Below are 22,701 nucleotides of genomic sequence, written 5' to 3' on the forward strand. Positions count from 1 at the left end.
TGAACCTACAGTAGACAGAATTCTCAGCCAGTAGTTGGAATTAAAAACTCACTTCGAAGTCGTGAGTGTGACTGGGAAATGTTACAAAGCTCAAATTTTGTGGGAGATGCACAAAGATGAAAGGAATCTGTTGTGCCTTTAATTTTTGCATCCTGTTCTAGCTCAAGTTCAGCAAGTTAACAAAATTATCGAATCTAACAGTGCGGATAAGATGAGATTATTTGAAGGTCTTTCTCGTTTGATTCGCTCTATTGCTAATATGTTAGTTCTACCATCATCCACAATCGACCCTCTAGAATCAAAGATTGATGACTATTTGGATCCCAATCCAAATCTTGGTTACAGATTTGAAAGAAAAATTTCAGAGTTGATGATACAGAAGAAAATAACGCAAAACGATGAGCGAAATCTTAGAAGTAGAGCAAGACAGTTTCTTCTGGGTCTCTTCAAACAGTTTAAGCAAAGGTTGCCTGAAAACTTGAATATTTTGAACAAAAAGACAAACAAAGATTAATAACAGCAGAAATGAAGTTTATGAGAAAAACTGCAAAGTATACCCTATTTGATCACAAAAGAAATGAAGAAATTATGAAAGAATTAAACCAAGAACCAGTAATAGAAAAAATTAAAAAATATAAACATAAATGGATGGAACACGTTCAAAGAATGAAAACAGGAAGATTGCCAAAACAAGCATTAAAGTACAAGCCATTAGGAAAAAGAAAACCAGGACGTCCTCTTAAACGATGACTTCTAAATCCAGAACAGGCCATTTTAGGCCTAAATCCTTGATATGCATGATGATGATGATGATGAGTATTAGTTGTTTTTATTGACCTAACAAAAGCGTTTGACACGCTAACACACAAAACCTTGTTGAATAAACTGACACATATCTGAATCTGTGGTTCTCTACTAATCGGTGGTTCAAAGCATACATGAAAAACAGAAAAAAGTGCAAAAAGGAGCTGTTTTTTCCTCCCATTCTGTTTAACATATTCACATGCGATAGTAGCCATCTTCCCCTAAAAAGTAATATCTTCCAATCCACAAAGTCTGTCATATCTCTCCTTAAACCCATTAACAGACAAAACGCTAACAACTGACTCCAGAAATCCATTCCATTTATTCTCAATTTTCTAAGTAAAAAATCTAGTCCTCAATCCTTATAAACTACATTTTAACTCAAATTCCAGGGATAGCCTCTTTTTCTCCCCTCTTTAGCTAAGTGAAACATTTCCCTTGCATCAATCCTATAAAACCCTTTAAGTAACACATGTTTCTTATCATATCTCCTGTATTTCGCCTATCAACTGATTTTGCAGTTCACACCCTCAATCTATATCCTCAATCCTCATAGGGAACGTTCCGAAGACCACTCCCCATCGCGATTGCTCGTCTGGTAATGCTCTCCACTACTTTCTCATCCCTAAGAATCACAGACCTGAGTACCGAAACCCAGATGTACACGTATCAAGGCCTTATAAAAAGTAATATGGACTTTCTTATCTCTACTTGTCAGTGTGTTTTTCAATAACCAAGTAATCTTATTAACTATCTAAGTAACCTTTGCAATATGTCATCTAAACTTCAACTCTCTGTCTGTAACCACCAGTAAATCCCTATCTTCATTAGTTCATTAGTCTATAATTTGTTACCACAATCTTAGAATCTGCCTTACGCAAGGGAATTATTTTATCTTTTTTCCACTCCTTTGGAACTCTACCACAGCTGAGACTTAAAGAACTTAGTCAGATGCATTGCCAGTTCCCTTGCACATTCCCTCAAAACGCGAGCTGATATCCCGTCTAATCACACAGATGTGTCATCCACATTGAGATTCTGCAATATCCTGAGCACCTCCATTGATGTAAATTGATGCGAAGTCAAGAACCTCTACATACAAGTAGTTTATTCGTGAAGATACTTCGCTCGCAAACAATTTTCTGATAGCTACATTTCCGACACTTTCCTTCCAAGACAACCTTATTTGCTTAGATCCGAATTTCTGGATGTTCTCCCTTTTTCTTTTATGTGTCTCATCTTTAATGATACACGTTGAGAAAAGTAGTAATTTTCTAATTCGAGTAATGTATCTGCAGTTCTGTACATGCTCCTTTCTCTACTATCAAAGCTATTAGTTCATGGTCAGTTTTACTTTTAATTGCTACAGATTAGGAAAGAATTTGTTTCTACCCAGTATTCCATTTGGAATGATATGGTCTTTCTTATTCAGTTATCTGCTTATTACGTAATATATACGCGTGCATCTTTAATCTTCATATTCTATTGGTCGTATTTATTTTCGTCAAAAAAAAAAAAAAAAAAAAAAAATCAGCTAGCGTCTTTTTAGGCCGTTTTCTTATCTAACTTTTGGAGACTGATTGAGCAGTTCAGTCTACGCTGGCACCCAGTCAGAGATAGCCCGCCAAAGGCTATGACTAATTTAAGGGGTGAAGAGATGGCTAATAAGTGCCACCATCTCTTGGTGCCTATTGCTAACATTATTTTATTGTCTGAAATAGAGTAAGTTCTACGGTCGATTTTCTTGACTTTACGGGACGAAAACTCCGAGTTTCTGGGAGAACCCCACAACCCCCCAAGCTTGACTAATTCGGGAACTAGTTGAAAAAAAAGTCTTAGGAAAAACTTCTGCTCGGCGAACTCATGAAGCTTTTAATTCAGGAAGTTAGCGTTAAGTGCAATCGCCACTTCGACTCAGCTACACGGATTGTTATTTATTTTCCTTTGCTTTCTTATATCTGACTGACCTACAATGCCTCGGTTTTATCTCTTGCAGAAGAATATTGTTCATCGTATTTATTTATTTATTTTTACATTTAACAACATTTATAACTGAGTGGACTAAAAATTATGTAACGTTTGCAATCCTTACAACTCACCGAACTCCTTCTACCGATTAAATAAAGTCTTTCCGTTTCTAAATTAAACGCTCTCCCATTAGTTCCCAGTGTCATAAGGAAAAGTAAAAAAAAAAAAAAATTGTGTTGTAGTATTTTTTTGAATAACGGCTTCATTCATGTAAGAGAAAACTAAATACGATTCATTACTCTCCTAGTTATTTAGCAAAATATGTCGCAGCTGTCCAATAGGAGGAAACACTATTAGAATTAGGAATCTTTATCTGGTCGATCTCAATCGATGGTGAGTTAGCCGATCTCATACGGAGGTAGCAGGGTTTTTCTCCCGGAAAATCGGGTTTTTCATCCCGCATACATACAAATCAGCCCTTCAGAACACACGCAATTTACAGACAAAAATTACTAGTTGTGGTGGTGTTGGAGGCGGGCGGTAGATGGCGTTGATTCGTAGTAGAGGTAAGGTGTAGAGACAGTTGAAGATGTCCTCCCGCGATGAGTCTTCGGACTCCTTGGAGGTATCAGGAATAATAATAATAATAATAATAATAATAATAATAATAATAATAATTCAGAGACTTAGGAATAGATGTATAATTTATTAATTAATTAATTTAAAAATAGCTCATAAATAAAAATATAAAAATTAGAAATAATAAAGCCATTTACTTCCCAAAACTTAGAAATAGGCATACAGTCCATCCTATTAAGATTAAGACGATGGTGTAGAGCTTTACAAGATTCAAAAATAGACGATCAAGTTTGAACCTACTGTAGTGTGTCATCTTGGTACAGTTGCAGTGAACTTTTTGTCTAGTGTCAGTGACACCAGCAGCAAGGCCTAAACCTTCAGAATCCAAAATTATTATATAATATTGATGTTCTTCAATTCTAATATTAGCAGAACGGCCAGGTTGCTTAAAGTAGTGAAGATGACAAGAACAGGGTATTTGATAAACACCAAGCAAGGATAAAGGAGATAATGGGACTTTCATATTTTGAGATAATGTATCTAGTAAGAATGATGACAACTTCCGGTCTGGTTTGTAGGTTGTGTACAAATTATAGCTGAGAATGCTCCTTACTATTTGTTCAGATGTTCCTTTAAGGTAGGGTATGCTGTTGTTTTAACATCAGATTGTAATATGGAAGAGAGATAATTACTTAAGTTAAAATTCAAATTCGGATTGGGACTTATGGACAAAGGAACTTAGACAAGAGACCAGTGTATTGCCTGTAAATTGCGTGTATTCTTCTGGCCTCTTTGCCTGTTATTAAGGTTGAAAAACTCTAATTTCTGGAAGGAAAACTATGGTACCTCTCCATCAAAATGAGGTTTATGACCATATTAGTGCCGCTTCCCATAATGTTTTGCATTTTGGAATAACTGAAGCAGTTGATATGAAATCAACTATATACAAGTGGCTTAGTCGTGATAATATTCAAGTACAAAATTTTTGCTTACGCTTGGTAGAGGATTAAAACAAAAATATAACCTTTTAAGTGTAATGTGTTTTGTAACCCACTAGTAAATCTTTCTACATGTTCATATTCGACTTCGAAGAAGACACAGGGCCGGCCATCTCAGGGGTGTAGTGAGTGCAATGCACCCGGGCCCCACGATCGAGTGGGAACTGTCGGTACACATTTGCGGAAACGTATTATATTTCGAATGTGTTTTTTTTTTTGTTTGTTTTCCTGTACCAAAATCATTTGTGGGTAAGAGGTTTTACAATATGCTTATTTTGAATCCTTTAATTTTTACCTTTGAAAATATTTTAGGGTCCAAAAAAGGTTTCTTACACCTGGGCCCCTTTATAGAGAAGGTCGGTCCTGAGAAGACAGTAATTTATTTCTTCAGTAGAACAAAAAATTTCTACGTAGCAAGTTTTTATTCTTTGGTTAGAATGTAAATTACGTTAATAAGAAAATAAATTCTTGTTTTGCGTGTAAAGTATCATCACGCCTAGGCTCACCGAATGAAGAGGTGCTGACTTTACAAAAATTTCCACAGTTTCCTATAGTGCACAGCATATAATTCCTTTCAGACTCCATATTGTCATTCATAATGGAAAGGTCACTACTCAGTATCAGTCACTACTGGTTTCGAAATTTATTGGGGTCTCATCAGCAGAAGCTAGACACTTGAGATGGTGAGAACTAAATGAATGCAGGAGTTCTATTTTCCATATAGGAATAGCAAACTGGTGTATGCTATATTATCTAAATATATTTGATGAGAGATGTATTTGCCATTTTTTTTTCGCTTGGTTAAAATATAAATCAAGAGAAACTTATACCTAATAAGAAATTATCTTCTTGTATATTGTGCATTCAGAAGAGGAGATTGGCACCATCTATCTTAATTTACTGCCTATTAGACATTCATGGCAAATGATTTAACACAGCACACCATGCCGGCTCGGACGTCGCCCGGTTCAACAAGGTCCGCGTTGCCATTTGGTAGCAGCTCCAGGGATGGCAATGAGAAGTTAGCGACTGGTGCTACCACTATCACTGACAGAAATAATGGAAAAACTGCATCCAGATTCAGACTCCGCAACCATTTAATGATCGGAACTTGGAATATTAGGACTCTGCTACAACCAGGTCAACTCAAATTACTACAGCACGAACTAAAAAGATATGAATGGACTGTTATGGGACTTTGTGATATTCGATGGCCCAAAACAGGAGAGCTAACAGTAGATGAAGGACATTTGCTTTTTACTCTGGATGTGACTGCAGCGGAAAAGAAGGTATCGGGTTTTTGATACACAAATCATCACGAAATTCTGTCATGGAATTCAACCCTATCAATAGCAGAATTGCTCTAGTCCACCTGAGAGGAAAACCACTCAATATCACCATCATACTGGTCTATGCCCCAACCACATCACGAGGACTCCGAAGTAGAGAAGTTTTATGGTCAACTTAATGCAACAATCACCAGAGCGAATAGAAAAGACCTTTTGATTGTACAGGACGATTGTAATGCCAAAATTGGAACAGACATCGGCAAGGATTATCTCCCTTTTGTCGGTACGTATGGCTATGGGGGAGACAAACAAAAGAGGTTTTGAATTGAACAATTTTGCCTCACAAAATGAACTTACCATTACTAACACTCTATTTCCCCATAAACCTTCCAGAAGATGGACTTCCCCTGATGGTAAAACACACAATCAAATTGACTTTATCCTTGTAAGCACAAGATTTTAAAACTCCATCAACCTCACAAGAACCAGACCATTTCCTGGAGCTGACATTGGCAGTGACCACAACATGGTCATCGCAACTATGAATATGAAAATGAGGGAAAGATTATCTACAAAATCAACTCGTAAAAGATATAATATAGAGAAATTAAAAGATTCCCAAATAAATACACTATACTAAAACAAATTTTTGACACAAGCTTCAAGAAATATAATAGTTTCGAATCTAAAACCAAATACTTCTCACAAAAGATAACTGAGACAACTGAAGAAATCCTTGGATACAAAAGGAAAATAAATAAACCATGGATAACCAAAAATATTTTGGACCTATGCGACGAAAGAAGATATTTGAAATCTCATATTAATAGTCGTGATAATAGAGAATATAAAATATTACTAAGATTATTAAAAAAGAAATCAAACATGCTAGAAACTTATGGATATTGGATGAATGCAAAAATATAGAGGAGGACTTAAAACTACAGTAATTCTAAAAGTGCTTTTCAAATTATCAATAAGTTAACCAAACCTTTAACCGCAATTAATTGGAGCATAGAAGATGAAGATGGAACTCCTATCACGGTTAACCAGAAAATAGTTGATAGATGGAAATGTTACGCAACCAAACTTTTTCAAAAAGACCTCAACTGACTGATGATATTTTGGACGGAATTTTGCATGAAGTTCGGAGGAAGGAGAATACCTGATATTAAAAGAAGTTATTGCAGCAGTTAGCTCCTCAAAAATAGGAAAATCACTGGGAAGTGATGGTGTCACAGTGGAACTGATATGCGAAGAAGGTGACATCATCATAGACACCTTGCTAAATTTATTCCAGGACGTATGGAACACACAGAGACTTGGCCTTCTGATTGGCGGACTTCTGTCATTGCACCTATTCATAAAAAGGGAAACAGCAATTAATGTAGTAACTATAGAACAATAAGCCTTATTAGTCATCCAAGCAAAATCTCGTTAAAAATACTATTGTCAAGAATCGAAAAGAAAATAGAAAGCAGACTATCAGATGAACAAGCAGGTTTCCGGAAGTCCAGAAGTACAATTGACTATATTTTTACAATGCACATACTAGGCGAAAAATACATAGAACATAACAAAATAATCTGTCACAACTTTTTAGACCTTCAAAAAGCTTTTGACTCAACATGGCACGAGGCATTATGGAAAATTTTAGAACATTATGGTATTGACAACAAAATCATTAGGATTATTAAATCTCTTTATTCCTCATCTGATGAGAATTGAAATTAAAAATTACAGCATTGAACCGTTCCCGGCAGAACGGGGTGCAAGACAGGAATGCATCTTGTCCCCTCTTCTTTTTAATTGTTTTCTGGAATATGTCATAGATGAAGCTCTTTATGAATATGACACTGGAATAGCAGTTGGCGGACTAAGAATAAATAACGTTTTGCTGATGATATCGATCTTCTGGCAGAAAGTGAAGAAGAATTACAAGAAATAACCAGCCGTGTTTTCGGAACATTAAAAAAATATGGATTATACATAAACCTACAAAAAACTAAAACAATGATAACCTCAAAATCAGACACTGAATTCTTAAAGATACAACTTCTTAAAGATGGCAATAAGCAAATTGAGAATGTAAAGAAGTTCACTTATCTAGGTAGCACGTTGAGTCAAGATGGTCGTTCAGACATTAAATATCGAATTGCTAAGGCAACCGTGGCCCTACAGAGGTTAAAACCATTGTGGGGAGACAGAAAAGCAATCACAACCAGACTAAGACTAATTGACACCTTGGTGAATTCTGTCCTCTTGTATGGTTGTGAGGCCTGGACTTTATTGATGGAAGATGAGAGGAGAATCCTGTCTTTCGAAATGAAAACTTACAGAAAACTTTTGAGAATTCCCTATACTGCTCACGAAACCAATGAAAATGTCGGAAAACTGATTGATTCAATAGATGGGAGAAGAAGGGAAAATATTCTGGCAGTCCTCAGAAGAAGACAGATGAAATGGTTCGGACATGTGGAGAGGGCTAATGGCATTCCAAAGCAAGCACTGGAAGGAATCATTCCAGGATCAAGGGTTAGCGGCTGACCTCGATTAAAATGGACTGATAACATCAAAAATGGACAAATTCTTCCCTTTCTCAACTGACATCAAGAACAAGAGACCAAGACGACTGGAGGAGGCTAGCAAAGAGTATCACCTACCAGCCATGAATGACCCAACGGTTCATTTAGGACTACGGAAGAAGAAGAAGATATTGTGCATTATGGAACACCAGGGAAATTTTATATAAAGTCAACAGCCTCGGTATACAGCCTAGTTGGCCGTCTTATCACGCCAGCCTGGATGTTTGTGATTGTCTGTGTACTATTGGTCGTAGGCTGCGGTAGATGGCGTTGGTGTTAGATGATGAAGATTGGTGGAGTAGTGAGACGAGGAGTTGTAGAGTAGATGCCCTTCCTCGGTGAGTCTTTGGACTTCCTGGAGGTGTGATGGAATAATATGAGTAATAATATAACAATAATATTTCACGCTTAAACATTAAACAATGCTTCAGATAAATGTTTGCAAAATCAAATTAAAGAATGTTCACGAAGCAAATGTTTTCGCCTAGTTTAAGTATTAAAACAACATGGTAAATAGATATTTTAACCTTTCGCCGTTTGAAAAGGTGGGGATGAAATTCCTGCAGGTAGGATTTTTTTCCCTTCCCAATGACATTTTACAGATTTGAAAGCATATCCAATATTGACATTATGACTCCCAGAGATCTCGTATCCTTAAGTTTATCCAACTAACTTCGTGAATGTACAACGTAGTGTGTCGGTCAGTCAGTGGCGTAGCTAGGGGTGGGTAGAAGGGGCGGTCCTCCCCGCGCGGCACTTTGAGCCTTACCCTATACGTCGTTTTGACTTTTTGTAGTATTTTTGGTGTGTATTGAGATGGGCTGCAAACTCAGGGACCGCTCCGGGTCAGAAGCTACAGCAACGCCGCTGCGGTTAGTTATGAACGTCAACAACCATAACTTCGCATCCACTTGCTGCTAATCAGTTTCATTTCTACGTCTCTTTTAGGTTTAGGTTCGAGAGTATTATGTTGTTTCTGGCAAGCTATGTGATTTTGTAAACATGAAAGGCGTTTCTATTTAGTAGTGTTGTGAATTCTTCGGTGTGAATAACAATAACTATTAAGGAATTTTATTACGGTATGGTACATTTGTACAATATTACACTTTTTATATACATTAGACTATTGTAATTAATTAACTTTAACAGTATTGAACTTGCGTATGTTTTAATTTCTTAACTTCCGCAACAATTTAAAGACACTATTTAACATAATTTTTAGATTAAGCACATAGGGTTGGCGATTACTCATTTTGGCCTGAAAACATGTTATCATCGGATTGTGTAAAAATAATATTTTGCAAAGCATGAAGACGATCACCCCGTAATCTTCCATGGTATAGTCAGAAAACGTCCAAGCAATCTGATAATGCGAGTATTGATGAATGAGAGAATAATTTCAAGGGGCGGATAAAATTAAATGGCAGGAATGAATATGCTCACTGTTCGCAACATAACAGTGCATTTTTTGTCAGGAAATTCAGATATTTCATGATTACCTGATGTGGTTTCCACTGAAATTATTTGAATGTTTCCGACATTACAGTGCTGCTAATACCAACAAAATTTTTACGTATTTGAGTTTTTTCTCTTGAAATATTAGAATGCAGTGTTAGTTCTTGGTGGTGTTGCTTTGGAATTTGGTCGACATAACTAGTTACAACTGCATGTAATGTTTTCGATAGGTTGACATTATTCCATGGCTGTTTTATCTTTTTTTAGTTTTTGCTTGAAATAAAGAAGACATCAAAGGTTAAGTTAAATTAGTTAATGTGATAAGATTAGTGTATGTGAATGATATTACTTTCAAGTTTCCATGAATTCTCCAAGACTCATCTCAGAGCTTGAACACTCACTGACCACAATGACAATTCTCTCACCAACCAGTACACTGCTTGGAAAGGAGTCAGTGGACACTCCACAGGCAAGGAGCATCATGCCATGTAACGAGTCACATATTTGTAACCAGTATAAATTGGAGGAATGTGAAGCTCCCTAGTCATTCAACTGTGTTCAGGTGAAATGTCCTCAAAGAGAATTTATGGAGTTTGAAAGAGACATTGTGATAGATGTCATGTTGCAGGCCTAACTGTTCATCAAATTGTTGACAAATTGGGCCATCCCAGGTCAGCAATCATTGATACCTTACTGAGATGGAAGCACAGGGAGCCAAATGCAAGTGCTACCTGCAGTGAATGACCTACCACACTCCCCAAACCTGGCTTTAGGATATTATGAAGGATAACATCTCTACCGGCTGAGGTGAATGGAATAGTGAGACCAAATTGCACATCTTATCCATGTTATTCTACGGGTGTTACAGAATCGTATCCAGATTTAGTTGGACTTTCTATAGATGTCGTGGCCAGTTGAGGTGATTACTAAAATAAATTGCTGAAAGGCTTCACTTCGGCAATGCAAAATTATATAAATTTGGATATTAAGAAAAGTGGATATTAAATCCAACATTATTTCAAAACCGAATACAGAAACTATAAAAGTTTCGTGCTGAATATAGTTAGAAACTATAAAAGTTTCGTGCTGAATATAGTTAGAAACTATAAAAGTTTTGTGCCGAATATAGTCCGAAACTATAAAAGTTTTGGCGAAGTTTGATCAGATTAATGGGAATACACTTGCTGCCATACCCAGAGTAGCCCCAGCCAAATGATAGGAAGCACAATCGCTAGTAAGTGTCCGTATGTTTGCCTCCTATTGTTTGTTTGATAAGGTTTCACTAGCCCTGACAGCTGTTTCAAACTCATTGGTTTTCGTCAGAAACTAGGCAGAAACCTAAGAGAGCAAAAACTCTTAGTACTAAGGAACTCAAAGTGTGGGAGAGATGTGTTTTCAGTAAGCGAACTATCGGTCGGCACGTAACCTATTCATTGAAGTATTTACTAAAATAAAGAGCCAAAAGGCTTCACTTAGCAATGCAAAATTATATAAATTAAGTGGATATTAAATCCAACATTATTTCAAAGCCGAATACAGAAATTATAAAAGTTTCATGCCAAATATAGTTAGAAACTATAATATGTAAAAAAAAAAAAACTGCCATTCGTCAGGTCGACACGTTTAATGAGGAGTTCCAGCCATTGATAGGAACCTGAATCTGCACAAAAAACATTCAGAACCAAGCCTCACAACATGGGCTTCCATAGTAGGACTGCAATATGCAAGCCCTATGTTACCTGAACCAATATGCAGTATTGTCTTCAGTGGTGCAGAAAGCATGTACAATGGGATGTTGAAGCTTGGAAAGCTGTGTTATGGAGTGACGATTCATGCTACACCCTCTTCTGAGCAGATGGCCTGTTTGGACGTTGCGGATGCCATGTGAACATCTTGTACTAGAGTGAATAACCCTAACTATAAAATTCAGGTGTGGTTGGTGTGATGGTATGATCCTGTTTTTCCTGGTTTGCCTTGGACCTCTGTGGTGTCATGAAATTAAAACTCTGAGAGTTATCTGAATATTCTGGATAATGCAATGCTTTCTACTTTGTGGCATTTCCATGCAACTGACCATTGTCTCTTTCAGCAAGACAATGCACTTTGTCATAAGGCTGCTGCAGTAACTGCATGTTTTGGTGACACAAATGTCACCACACTTGACTGGCCTCCACAGAACCCTGATCTCAACCATATTGAACAGCTGTGGGATGAATTGGAGTGTTAGGTGTGAGCAAAGGATTTCCACCCGACAACAGTCCAGGACCTCATTACATGCCTACAGGAAGATTTGTCCAGAATTCCCATTGATCTATGGTATGCCTGGTAGGATTGTTGCAGTCATCAGTGAAAGGGGGCCAGCCATGGCTGTTTGTTCCTCACATTATGGTGTCTGTTGACGGTTTTCCAAGCAGTGTATATATCTCAATCATATTGCTTCCCTTTTTCCAATTTGCCATGCTCTGCATCTTGCATTCCATGATTCTGTTCCAATACTCAACATTCCCAAGTCCTAAGACAGTTGCAGTTATTTGTTTCTCTATCACTGGTATGACTAGATCTGTGTCATGTCAGAAATCCAGATATGGTGTTATTAGTGCTTTATACAGTGGAACTATCACCTCTTTATCCATGCTTGCCATGATACTCCAAATTATGGCAGCAGTTTTTTTTTTTTAACAGTCAACATAAGTCTTATAAACTCAGAACTAACATGCTTACAACAGTGTTAACGTTCAGGTTTAGTTGGTTAGGTATATGTAGGTTAAGTTAACTGTACACAGTGACAACATTGTGTATGAGATGAACTGACTTTTATAAAGAAGATATTTGAATTTAAATTCACATATTTTTTTATTGCTAATTAAGGTGATTCAAACTGTTGACATCATTAGGTTCATTGTTACTAATGAACATTAAACTAAGGTTTGTTGTTTGTTACCGTTTTGTAAGAGTTGTATTTTTAGTTGAATGCATGGTTTGCTGTGGTAATTTATTCTTCAGAACTGGGTTGATAGCAGCATGGTTCTTTTTAGTCGACAGCATGGGTTTGCTAAACGAAGATGGTGTTTTAGCAATCTGCTTACTTATTAGAACAAAGTGATGAATACATTGGACAAGGGCTATGCATATATAGTAGAATATTTAGCTTTTACAAAGGCTTTGATAAATTGCCACGTGACACGGTAGTAGTTAAATTGTAAATTAGTGCATTGGCTGTCTGATAGGTATCAGTGGGTTGTGTATGATATCCCAGAAGAGGAAAGTCACTAGTGGTATGCCCCAGGCATCTGTTAGTGTTTAATTTGTATGTAAATGGCATTTGAAGAAGTTTAAATGGTGGTATACAGTTGTTTGCAAATGAAGCAAAGTTGGGGAGAGTTATGAGAAGTAGAGCAGATGCTGTAGCCTTGCAAGCAGACTTGAATAGACTATCTTAAATGGCGAGTATATGTGTCTGTGTGGGTTTAATGTAGTAAAGTGTAAGGTTTTCAAATTTGGGAAGCAAAGATGGCATGCAGAGTGTAGGATTGATGGAGATATCTTAGGAGATTGAGGAGATGAAAGATCTAAGGATGATGGTGGATAGGGGCTTGAAATTTTGTGGATATTTTGCTAAAATTGTGAAGACAACACAGCAGATTATGGGAATGATGCAGAGAATGCTGACATATAGAAATAAGTATGTTATGATTCCATTGTACCAAGCTTTGATCAGATTGCATATGGATTACTGTGCACAGATTTGGTTGCCTAGTTTTTAAAAGGATGATGAGTTGTTGGAGAGGGTTCTGAGACAATGGACCAAGTCGATTTCTGGATGCCTACTCCCCCCCCCCCCTCCTTCTAGTTGATAGAAGGAAAGGAAAGGGGGCATGATCCCCAGAAGTTGGTAAGGAGTAATTACCAGATTATAATGTGGATGAGATTTTTCGAAGAATGCCTGGAGACAAGGGGGAGAACAAGAGGCTATCCCTTGAAGCTGTATATGAAAGATCTAAGAGTCGATTTTTTTGCATGGAGAGTGGTGGGTGATTGGAGTGGTGAGTGCAGAGACAGCGAATGTAATTAAGTCAAGGTATGATAAGCTGTATATGTGACCTCCTGTGATGCATCTCTTGACTCCATGGAGGGCTGATTATGATGATAATGTAGTAAAATTTTACTGTTTTTTAGTACATTTAATGCAACAATGTAGTACATACTTCTCAAATGTTTAATTTTGATTTACTGTTGAGAACATTTCCATAGTTGATAATGAACAAAGCAGTTTGAAACTTGTTTTTAAAGGAAGATGCGGTATGACATTTCCAATTCGGATGTCACATACCTTTTCTGCTTGTTTGTACTTTATTGAACTTTTACATGTGCATTCATAAATTCTGATATTACAGTTTTTCTCCTGTAATAGCAATTTTTTTTTCCTCTTCAGTCTTAATGATTTACAAAAACTGTATAGAATTCATTTCCTTTCTTCTCTGCCATCTCATTAGTTCATCTGTTGATAATCATCTATTTTTGTACCAAGTCTTAGCTATTATTATTATTACAGGCTACTCCATGGAGTCTTTAGACTCATCAAGCGAAGCACTAAATGTAATGCCAAACACTATCCAACATTTGTGCAGTATCTATCATACTTTGCTTTGACCTCATTCACAGTTGCAGCATCCACAACAGACTGGCAACCTATTCCACTAATTCACTGCTTTCCAAGTAAAAAATCTAGTTCTGTAGCCTTTATTGGCTACACTCTTGCTCGGTTTCTATGGATGGTTCCCTAGTTCTGCCTCCACCAGACCTGTTCTGAAAAATTTTATATTAATCTTGTAAAAACCCTTCAGTAATTTGTATGTCTCAATCATATCACCCTTTTTCCACCTGTCAACCAATTTCTGTAATCCACAAATCTTCAATCTGTTCTTGTAAGGTTCATTCCATAGACTTTCAGCCATCTTGGTTACTTACCTCTGGATTCTCTCCACCTTTTCCTCATTGCCAAGAAACCCAGGTGACCATATCTGCATACAGCAGTTTTAAGATGAGGTCTCTTCAAGGCTGAATAAAGAGGAATAATAACCTGCTTATCTCTGCTCATCAAAGTATTCTTCAGTAACCAAGTAATCTGATGAGCTGCTTTAGCCATTTTTGCTATGTGCCCTCTAAACTTTTAACACTCTCCACTAACACTCCCAAATCTGTGGCTTTGTCAATTTCCTGGAATAGAGTTCTATCAGTGTTGTATACAGCTGGTAATCTTTTCACCCCAAAATGCGTACATAACCTTACACTTTGCCACGTTATTCGGATGTATTGGATGCCTATATATCCAAATCATCCTGTAAAATTTTCATCTTTATTAACTAAAGGTCTGTGTAGCTCAGTAGAAGTGGTGTCTGCATCCTCTGCACTCGGCTGCATAAAGATAGATAGACTTATATTTTGAGTCTACTTGCCTACCGGAGAAACTTTTCTAAGCCTTTCTTTGACCAGTTCCCAAGTTAGTCAGTCTCTGACATTGGTAAGTGTGTTTTTTCTCCCAGAAACTTGAGTTTTTCATCTTGCTAAGCCCCAAACCAGTTATTAGTTTTTCAAGACTATTGATACCAAACACATTCAAGTTTAGGCCATCTCTGTTATACAAATCCAATATTCCTTCAAACTCTCCACACATCCAGAAACTATTATAGGCACTATACCATTCCTTTTATGCAGCCTGTGCATCAAATGATTTGCCATCATAGCACTTGTTCTTAATTCATTTTTGTCATATTGAGGTAATATGCTTACAATTTTCTTTCTTACTCTTCACTCTCGCTTCTTTCACCAACCCTTTTCATGTCCTCTCATACTGAACTAATTGGTAGTTAAGTCATTAGTACCCACTACAATTACAATCTTGATTACTTTTCTTTTCTGTTTTTCAGTTGCATTTGGTATATTTTTAATTTTTGTTCCGGAAAAAATTGAAGTTATAAACCATCATCAATAGCATGTTTTTTTATAGTCACTATACCAAATAATATTCTACTTTTTTACAATCAATGTTAATTACTTGATTTCATGCTTGTTGTTTCTTATTCTGCTGCATAATTTTCTTTTCCTCCCTATGTTCATTCAAATGCCACTTGACTTTCTGTAATTCCTGTATGATCTCTCTAATAATCTGGTTTTAACTTTGCTATTTTGGAGGTTAATTCATTTTCAATAACCTCCTCAATATTTTCAATATCCTCTTTAGTGAGGCAAGCCTTCTTATTCTCTACTTTGCAGCTCTTCTTGTTGGTACACTTCTTGTACATTTTTTTGGCTCCATTTAAAACTATATTTAATATTGGAATATCTTAACAAATATATGTTATAAAACACCAAATACACTTAAAACATTAATATGTACACTAATATACTATAAAACACAAATTTTCTAAGGGAAAATCATAATAAAACAGATAAAAATCTCCGATTTACCAGAGCACTAAATTCACCATCCAATCATAGTGTATCCTTGAGCCTAAAATTCAAAAAAAAAAAAAAATATTTTGATGGATTTCAAACAGCATCTTCAGAGCACATTTCATTATTATTATTCAGGCCTCCATGGAGTCAAGACATCGTGGGAGGTCCCTCCTAGAAAATACAAAGTCTATCGTACCACTCCTTGAACTCATTGACCGTTCTCGCTCTCACCACTCCATCAGGCAATGCATTCCATTGTTCAACCACTCCTCACCCTCTTGCTCAGTTTCCTTTCATAACTTCCAGGGATGGCCCCTTGTCATCACTCCTTCCCGCTGTTCAACCAAGCGAAAGAACTCCCGAGTGTCAACCCGGTAACCACCTCTCAACAGTTTAAAAGTCTCAATCATATCACTTCTCCTTCTATCCACCAAACTGTGCAGTCCACATTCCCTCAGCTGATCCTCATAACTAACATTGTACAGTCCTGAAACAATCTTTGTTATCCACCTTTGTACCCTTTCCACAGTTAATTTATCTCCTTCAAATCCTGGGGACCAAATTGGAGAACAATAGTCTAAGTGTGGTCCGATCAGGGTCTTATACAATGGAATGATAACGCTTTTATCTCTGCAGGTCAGTGTCCTTCTCATTATTGCAGAATCCTCTGTTACATTCACCACCTTTGCAATATGTCCCTTAAATTTCAGGTTTTTATCAACCATCAACCCCAGATCTCGTCTCCCATACTTCCTCCAATAGAGTATGCAGCTTCCCATCAATGTGTCCCAAACCTCAAGACCTTATATTTTGCTGCATTAAACTGACACCCCATTAATTTGCCCATCTGTCTAGCTTATTCAAATCCTCTTGCAGGGCTACCACATCTGTACTATTACTAATAAAGCTTCCCAGCTTCAAGTCATCCACAAACAACTGAATATCCCCCTGCAATCCATTGACAATGTCATTGATATAAAGGTTAAACAATATAGGTCCCAGTACTGAGCCCACAGGGCTCAGTACTGGGACCTATATTGTTTAACTGTACTGACCCCACTTGTAACCCTCTGCCTCCTTGAAACTGGTCCACCATACACAACTCTCTGATACCTATCGGACAGCCAATCCTGAATCCAGTTGACCAACCTGACATCCAAACCCATGTGCTGCAACTTAAATATCAGCTTATCATGTGGTACCCTGTCAAATGCCTTTGCTAAATTTAAGAAAATGTCAGTATATGCCTTTCTCTCATCTACTGCTCTTGTAACTTTATTATAAAAGGCTAGCATATTGCTAAAACAAGAGCACCCCTTCACAAATCCATGTTGACTCTCACAGATAACATTTCCCTCATCCCTAATGCTGTGTACGATCTCTCACTAATTTCTCCAAGATCTTAACAACTACTGACGACACACAAACTGGCTTATAATTAGACACTTCCAGTCTGCTTCCACCTTTATGCAATGGCACTATCTTACTTTCCTTCCATTCCCTGGGCACTTTTCCCATAGCCAGACTTTCATTGAAAGGCCAGTTCAGAGGAACTGTCAGTTCTTTAGCACATTCTCTCACAACCTATGGTGAAATACCATCCAGTACCACAGCTTTACTGACATCCAGAGTACTCAGTATTTGGAACACACTCTTCTCCTGCACCTCTAAACCTCGAACCTGCCCTATCCTTCTAGTATTTGCTCCTCCAGGATGAAATACTCCAATAAAGCGTTTATTGAGCAATTCTACTATGTCCTCTGCATCAGTCACTCTATTCCCATTTTTATCCCACAATGTCATTCTTCAAAAATCATTTCTCCTCCTACTGGCCACATAGCTAAAAAATTCCTTAGGATTTTCTTTGGATTTTAGAACCAGTCTCTTCTCATATTCCCAGCTTCACCAGCTTTAACAGTTTTGCTTTCCTTACCATACTAGTCACTCTCCTGTCCTGTGTCTTATATTCTTCATGCATCTGCTCTTCACCTGTCTCCTTATATCTCTTCCATAGCCTCTTTTTTCACATACAGTTCCTGTTTAATATTGTTTGCCATCCACTTTACTCCAAATTGTGTCCTCTTCTTCACTTGTGGAATACAGCTTACAAATATTCCTTCACAATTTCCCAAGCACTAATGATATCCTGGCTTTCCAATTCCTCCCTTCATGAAACTTACCCAAATTGACTTCTAAGACTATTACAATCACCTGCCTTATAATTCTACATACATTCCCATCTCTTTGATACTTCTGCATGTCATTCATCTTCTAAGTCAAAACCACATGGTCAATCTCTCCAACTGGTGGGAGAGATGTCATCTCAGTTGTTATCAACTCTTCTGATGCTATGACCAAATCCAAAACTTGTGAACTTTTTGTTCTCTCTATTACATGTTGCCTTAGACATTTGTCCCTCAAGAATTCTAGAAATTCTATTCCCTTATTGCTACATGCATCTTCTTCTCTCCAATTTATACTGCTGTAGTTAAAGTCTCCCATAATAATCATTCTTCTTGCACTTGCCAAGTTCAACTGTTTCAACATCTCCTGGTCCCCACCATCTGTGCTCCTTGGTTCGTAGCAACACCACACTAAATATCCTGTCTTGCCCACCTCTGCCTCACACCATATGCTTTCAAAATCATTAGTGTCACTGCCTTCCAAAGCCTCCACTCTTAGAGGACATAAGTCGTCACTTATCATAAGCAGTACTCCACCACCACCACGCTTTCCCTTCCTATCCTGTTGAAAAATGCTGTACTCTGCTACTTCTGTTTCTGTTATTATATCCTCTTCTGTCAACCATGTCTCAGTGATCCCAATAATCTTTGACTATTACATGTTACAGTTAACATGTAACAATGAGTAAGTGAAGCATTCAAATTGTGATGGACAAAAGATCTAAAGTCAACACCCCAAAATTCGCTTCACAGTAGAAAAATGATCAAATAACTGTTTGCCTTTTATTGACACATTAGTCACCCAGCTTTCAGATTGTTCACTATATTTTTCCATGTATAGAAAACCAACGCACGCACACACACACAAAGAAGATATCTATATAATCACATCATGTATGGTATTCTTAATACTACATGGCCCTTTTATTTCCTTATTCTCAAACAGACAAGGACAAATCACCACTATTCCTATTCCCTATGTACATCTGAAAAGATAACCAGAGCAGTAATAAAATATAACCTCTGTACTGCATTCAAACCACATGTTAAACTATCTACTCTGATCCATTCTCCTAAGGATAAACTCCATCCACTGGCAAATCCTGAAGTGTATGAAGTTCCTTGTGACTGTCACTTGACCTACTATGGACAGACAGGAAGAGCTCTTAACATCCACCTTGGAGAACATAAAAAATACATTCACTACCATCATTATGGCAGATCACACTTTGGACACCTCTTTACACATGTTGGAAGAAAACTAGTGTCCTATTTAGAAGTCATTACAGGTTAGTGATTATTTTTAGTGTCAGCCATGGCTATGAAGCATTCTCCTAGCCTGAACAAGTATGGTTACATTAATTTGCATGAGTCTCCCAAAAATTTGGAAGACTTATCTTAAGATCGACTCCTACATAGCTGTGATACTTTTTTTTACAACATTAGAAGATACTAAATTAGGACTTTAGATAGATCTTTTGTCCAATACAATTTGAATGTTTCATTTACTCGTTGTGTGTTTACTGTAACATGTAATGTGCTCTGAAGATGCTGATTTGAAATTCAGTGAAATATAAGCCAGTTAATAAATCTCTTTATATATCATCATCATCAGCCATTGTCAATCTACAGCTGGACGAAGGCTTTTCCAAGATTGCTCCAAAACTGTCTTCCATGGCTTTCCTTTCCCACGTCACTCCTGCGTATCTGATGATTATCATCAATCCACCGTGCTTTAGGTCAGCATCGTGGTCATTTTCCTCTTGTGGAATCCAATCCAGTACTTCTTCTTTTGTCCCTTGTTGATCTTGTCTTCGAGCAATATGCCCCGCCCATTGCCACTTCAAATGTTTCACTCTTCCTATGAAGTCAAAGATTTTGGTTTGATTTCTTATTCACGTATTCCTTTTGTGATCCAGTCTGGTGATACCAAGCATACTTCTTTCCATACTAAATTGTGTTGTTCTTAATTTTCTTTGCCTTTAGTGTCCATGTTTCACAGCCATATGTCAATATAGGAAGAAGACATTGGTGAAAACTTCTTCTCTTTAGACATAATGGTAGTGGCTTTTGAATATTGAATGTAAATTTTCAAAATACTTTCCATCCAAGCATTGTGTGTCTTTTAATTGTCCATGATATTTTGTTCCATTTGACATCTGTTGTCCTAAGTATATGTAATGATCTACTTGTTTAATTTCATCATTATTGATTTTTGTTATGTCTGGTTGGACATAGCTATTGAACATAACTTGGGTCTTCTTTAGGTTGGCTGTTTTGCTAGCAATTTGGAGCCCATGCATACAAGTGTATAATTCATGCACAGTTGAAGTAAAGATAACTGTGTCATCTGCAAAGTGTAAATGGCTTCAATAGTTTCCATTTATCTTCAGATCTTTCCCTTCCTAATCAAGAAGTTCGAATATTTCTTCTAGGCATGCTCTGAATAATTTTGGAGATATTATGTCACCTTGTCTTATACCTCTCTATATTTAGACAGTCGAGATGTTTCCATTGAAATGAATTGCTGCTGTGGCATTGGTATATGCTGATTTCAGGGTAATGACAAATGGCTCATCACAAAACCTCCATTTGTTGGTTTTGTAATGCTTTATTGGACAAGTTTTTACTGAATTAAAGGCTTTCTCATAATCAATAAAACCAAGACAACGGTAACTGATATTCATTACGCTGTTTGATAATCTGTTGTACAACTTGAATATGGTCTCCATTGTACTATAGCCACTTCAAAAGCCTGCCTATTCTTTTGGTTGCACTAGGTCTAGAGTCATACAAAGCCTATGAGCCAGGACTTGTAAATACTTTGTAAACCACTGATAGTAGATTGTTGGTTTGGTAGTTTGTAAAGTCTTCTACTTCACTTTTTTTTATGTATTAGAATTAGGGTAGCCTTCTTCATGTTCTTGGTGCATCATTTTTCATTACGCATAAGGTTAATCACATACCATAAGCAATACTCCACCACTGCATTTCTTTCTATCCTACCCCTTGCTTCTATTCCTGCCAGTATATCATCTTCCATCAACATGTCGTACTGATCCCCATAATTTTTGGATGGGTTGAGGCTATCAGTGCTACCAGTTCATCTCCTTTATTCCAGATACTCTTGGCATTAGTATAAAGAAACATCAGTGCATTGTCAGTATTTGTATACCTATCATTATTCCCTCCAAACTCCATTTGCTGCATTACACTGTTTCTCCTTCTCCCAAATGACTGTTCTCACAAGAAGCTATCCTTGCTACCATCCACCCTGATCAGGGCCAGCCCTAGGAATTTACTTGTTAAATGCAGAGTAAATGCATCCCTGTAAATTTTAATTAAATGATAACAAAGTGGCAATTAAAAGTTAGTTTATTTGAAAAATCAAAAATTTTATCGCTCCAAAATTCATTAATATCACATACTATCAACACAACTTTAAAATATTGATTTTTAAAAAAACATGAAAAATCCATGAACATCAAAAAAAAAAAAATAGCAATTTGTGGTACGATTATATTTTATCAAAAATCAGATTCAACTTGCTAAAAAATACTACAAATTTAGGAGTGCATTGCATGATCTTTTTTAAAAGTTTTTCGTAGTTTTCATTATTTTCTGGGGAAAATTAGACACCATTTGCACAGTTATTACAAGAAATTATTTGAATTGCGTGCAGTGGTATTTTATTTGCTTTGCATACAACATTATTTTCATTAAAAAAAAAATTCAAAATATCATTGATCATTAGAATCCTTTATAATAATAACTTGTCGAACACCGTTAAAGGGTTAAAAGAAAGAAAATGAGGTATTACTATTAACGTACAGATAAGTAATGTTCATCATGTCATGTAGAATGAAGAACTGCTAAATCACAAACATGTAACTACGGTAAATATAATTTTTTTAGATTTCAGAACAGGTGTGATGTTTTAACTTATGCTTATTTACATTTTCACTGTTAAGATGTTAACCTACTGTTTATAACAAAACTTTTCTTGTTTTCGTATTTGCAAAATCACAAATAAGGCCTAGGTAGTCTAATTTCCGATCAATTTCATGTTCAATTGAAATCATGGCAAGATCTTCCAATCGAGTTTCGGCCATTGTAGAGCGCAAATAAGTTTTAATAAGCTTTAGTTTTGAAAGACTACACTTGCCACTTGGGAAAAGACGGTGTCTGCATTAAAAGTATCGTTGAAGATTACTTCAGGACTGGCTGCATTTCCTTGGGTTCACTCTAACATGAAAAGAAACAGTCATCACATCAGTATTAACACTGCACTATGGACTAGTCAGATTCTCGCACACAAATAAGAAACAAAGGAAATCTCAAATGGAAGATAGGATAACGACAATTGTCATGTCATTAAAAATTT

General features: G+C 36.8%; 1 protein-coding gene across 2 annotated transcripts in view; it reads left to right on the plus strand.

The window, feature by feature from the left end:
* The first annotated feature begins 9,155 nt into the window (after positions 1 to 9,155).
* LOC150095364 (syntaxin-7-like) overlaps positions 9,156 to 22,701 on the plus strand; it is a 275,749-nt gene continuing 262,203 nt past the window's right edge. For both annotated transcript variants that reach the window (XR_016550052.1, XM_090410144.1), the window contains exon 1: positions 9,156 to 9,302. The gene's annotated coding sequence lies outside the window, so the exon portion shown is untranslated. The remainder of the gene's footprint in view (positions 9,303 to 22,701) is intronic.

Source organism: Typopeltis vanoorti, chromosome 20, assembly GCF_054136105.1.
Source record: "Typopeltis vanoorti isolate ZY-2024b chromosome 20, IOZ_Tvanoo_1.0, whole genome shotgun sequence".
NCBI classification, from domain to species: Eukaryota; Metazoa; Arthropoda; class Arachnida; order Uropygi; family Thelyphonidae; genus Typopeltis; species Typopeltis vanoorti.